Source organism: Petaurus breviceps, unplaced genomic scaffold (genome assembly GCF_028583685.1).
Source record: "Petaurus breviceps papuanus isolate PSGF00001 unplaced genomic scaffold, PetGlider_PUasm1.0 126, whole genome shotgun sequence".
In the NCBI taxonomy this organism is placed as follows: domain Eukaryota; kingdom Metazoa; phylum Chordata; class Mammalia; order Diprotodontia; family Petauridae; genus Petaurus; species Petaurus breviceps.
In genome coordinates this window covers 80,725,375-80,728,994 of record NW_027185655.1, presented here as the reverse complement: position 1 = coordinate 80,728,994, position 3,620 = coordinate 80,725,375, and the positions used below count along the sequence as shown (strand labels likewise).

The 3,620-nt window shown below is 28.4% G+C and overlaps 1 non-coding gene across 1 annotated transcript; it reads right to left on the bottom strand.

Annotated features, from left to right (window-relative positions):
• Positions 1 to 2,087: 2,087 nt before the first annotated feature.
• LOC138171247 (U4 spliceosomal RNA) lies at positions 2,088 to 2,164 on the bottom strand. Its single transcript, XR_011170839.1, has one exon. It is a non-coding gene; the product is annotated as a U4 spliceosomal RNA (small nuclear RNA).
• Between the last annotated feature and the right edge of the window lie 1,456 nt (positions 2,165 to 3,620).

The following is a 3,620-nucleotide window of genomic DNA, read 5'->3' as shown; positions in this document are numbered from 1 at the left end:
TTCAGGACTTTCTTTTCACATCAACAAGCCCATCCCACAGGTGGGATTAACAAACTCTGGGTTTTAACACAATCAATTTGAAAACCAAACCAATACAGGGGAATCTTTAATTGCCATTACTATCACACACCACAAAGCTATTTTTAGCAGGGATTTTGTTTGTTTGTTTCATTTTTCTGTTTTTTAATTTTTGGATGGGAGAGCGCAGGGCAATTGGGATTAAGTGATTTGCCCAATGTCATGTGGCTAGTGTTTCAAGTGTCTGAGGCCACATTTGAACTCAGGTTCTCCTGACTCCAGGGCTGGTGCTCTATTCACTGCACCACCTAGCCCTCCCACCTTTTGTTTTTGTGGAGTTATAAGAAAAACAAGGCAAAAATCAAGAAGATATTTATAGTACTACAAAAAATTTAAGAGGATTTAATATTCTAACTTTAGAGTTGACCACACACAACACAGAAAAATGAACAAAAACCCAAATGTTTAAAGCAAAACATATGTCATAAAACAAATTATTTTATATCCATAAGGTAAAAAATTAATAAAATAAATATGAACAAAGAATACAGATCAAATCAAAATAGAAACTAATGAAATATTTAATAATTATTAAGCAAAACAAAATGTTCACATAATAGTTGCATTAAAGGTAATGATACAATGTAGTAACACAATTTGCTGGATGCAATTAATAAAATACTTGGAGAAAATGTATATTTCTCTAAAAACCTAACATTAAAGAAAGATAATTATAAAATAAATGAATTGTGTATGTGATTTAAAAGGCTAAAATTTAAACAAGTCAGAAAACTTAAAACAAGTACAAAAGAAAAATCTAGATTTTAGAGGATAAAAAGATATTTGAAAATTGAAAAGAAAGTATTTTTGAACTGTTAAGTTACTTTTAAAAATAATAAATAAATCATTAGTCTCTCTGATGAAGAACCTTTAAAATTTTTTGTCAGTCTTGATTAATTTATTTGTTTACTTTTAGTTTACAGGATTCAATTTCACAATTCCTTGAGTTTTAAACTTCCTCCCCCTCCCAAACACCTCCCCCAGCATATTGGCCTAAAATCAACTATACGTACTGCAAATAGTTTCATATTAGACATTAGTCTGGTTATAAAAGAGGAGTGTATCTGATTAAATGAACAATGGGAAAGAGGAAACAAAACCAAACAAGAAAAAGACATAGTATATAAACACATATCTACATACATATAGACACATACATATATAGATGTACATATACACACATAAACATATCACACATACATGGTATATATGATATATGTATATGCATGAATGTATGATATATAATATACATGTACTCATGCACATATGTATACACATAGACATATATGTGTGTACACACAAGTATGTGTGTACAATGCACATATGCATATATTATGTGTGCACATATGTGTATGCATGCATATGTATATTTAATATATATTTAGGCATATTTGTTCTAAAAATTCTTTCTCAATTTTCCACTTCCTTCTTAAACTTGGATACATTGGCTTTGTTGATAAGAACCTTTTCCATTTTATTTAATCAAAATTATCCATTTTGCATTTTATATTGTTTTTTGTCAAATAGAGTTCTTATCTAAAAAATTTAGGTCTTTGGATTGATCAAAGAGTAGATTACTATAATCATTGACTGCTCATCCTCCTATTCCCAGTTTATTCCATTGATCCACTGCTTTATTGCTCAGCCAAGTAGTTTTGAGGACTGTTGCTTTATAATACAGATTAAAATCTGGTATAGCTAGGGCACCTTCCCTAGCATGTCTTTTCATTCATTCCCTTGATATCCTAGACCTTTTGTTCTTCCAAATGGATTTTTTTAACTTTTTTTCTAGTTCTATAAAGTATTTTTTAGTAAATTGATTAATATGGAATTAAATATGTAATTTAATTTAGCTTAAATTGTCATTTTTATTATATTAGCTCGACCCAGCCATGTTCAATTGATATTTTTTTCCAATTAGTAAGATCTGATTTTATTTGTTTGAAAATCTGTTTGTAGTTGTGTTCATATAGGATCTGGGTTTGTTTTGGCAGGTAGATTCCCAAATAATTTTAATGTTTTCAATTAGCAATAATCACACCTCAGTTAAACTTCATTGACTATGATACTACCATAGTACAAAGCTAGACATTTTTTAAATTTTAAATTAAATTTTTAAATGAAATTACAAACAAATAATAAAGAATAATTTGAATTCACAACTAAATAAATAAAAAAAATTCCTATACACAATTATATGTCAGAAAAACTGAGACTTCAAAAAATGAGATTTAACAAAATTATAAAATGCTTGATCTAGGAAAAATAAGGTGAGCAAGCCAAAGACATTTCCAATTTGTGAGAATGAATGTGTGTGTCTCTGTGTTTGTATGTGATGGGGGTAATAAAATACAAGTTAAACTTCATGAAATACCTGAAGAACATTCAATAACTATGTTGTAACTGTTTTCTGAAAAATAAATACAAAATATACTCTACAAACCACATTTTTGAGAAAATTGTGATCCTATCCATTGAATGAGAGAAGACAAAAAAAGTAAATTATAGAGGACCTTCAATAATTAATAAAGTAAAAAATATAGTAATCAAAAATGTTTTATAGAAATAAAATCAGAAAATATTATAATATTTACAAGTTGGATTTGTTTGGGGAATACAAGTTTGTTCCAACATTAAGAAAACATGTCAATGAATTATATTTTAAAAAAAGATAAAAAAGATTTCACATATGCTAAAAAGTTTTGCCAAAAAAAAAAATCAGCATTCATTGATCTTAAACCCAGTCATGGGAAATTGTTTTGTTTAAGACAGAAAATCATATGTGTTTATCTATATCTATAGATGTCTGTCTGTCTATACATCTATATCTATCTATCTATCTATCTATCTATCTATCTATCTATCTATCTATCTAGAAGGTCCCAGTCCAGCAGCAGGGTAAACATGTCTCCTCTGTACTATCTTATTTTATACATTCTAGAATTGTTTGAGAAGGAAATGACAAATTATTCCAGTACCTTTGCCATAAAACTCTGAATGCTGCCATGAAAAATTACAAATGATTAAAACATTACTGAACAACTACAGAAATGCAGACTCAATCAGAAAGACAAGAAAATGATATCACATGTCTTGGCAAAGAGAAGACAAATCTATGCTAATTTTCAGAACATGATGTATTTAGCAATCAGTAAACAAATTAATTCAAATGATCAAGACCTATAAGAATATTCTGTGCTTAAAACAAATCCACAAAATCATATGCAAAATGTATAAAATAAAAAGGGAGTAATGATAATAACATTACATTCAAAATCATTACAAAGTGTAATTTAGTTTATATATTAATATTGTTAAAAACAATTGGCGAGACAGTTTGCGTGTTTGGACAATACCAATTCAATAAAAATGACAATACTATATACTCATTTACAGATATAGTGTCATACTGATCAAATCATATTGATTGACCCCCCCCCAGGATAGAATTTCACATACATAATTAGACAAAATTTCTCTATTGAATTTTTTCTTATTTGTGTTTTCTGGTCTACAAGGGGAATTACAATGTATCAGGGCAA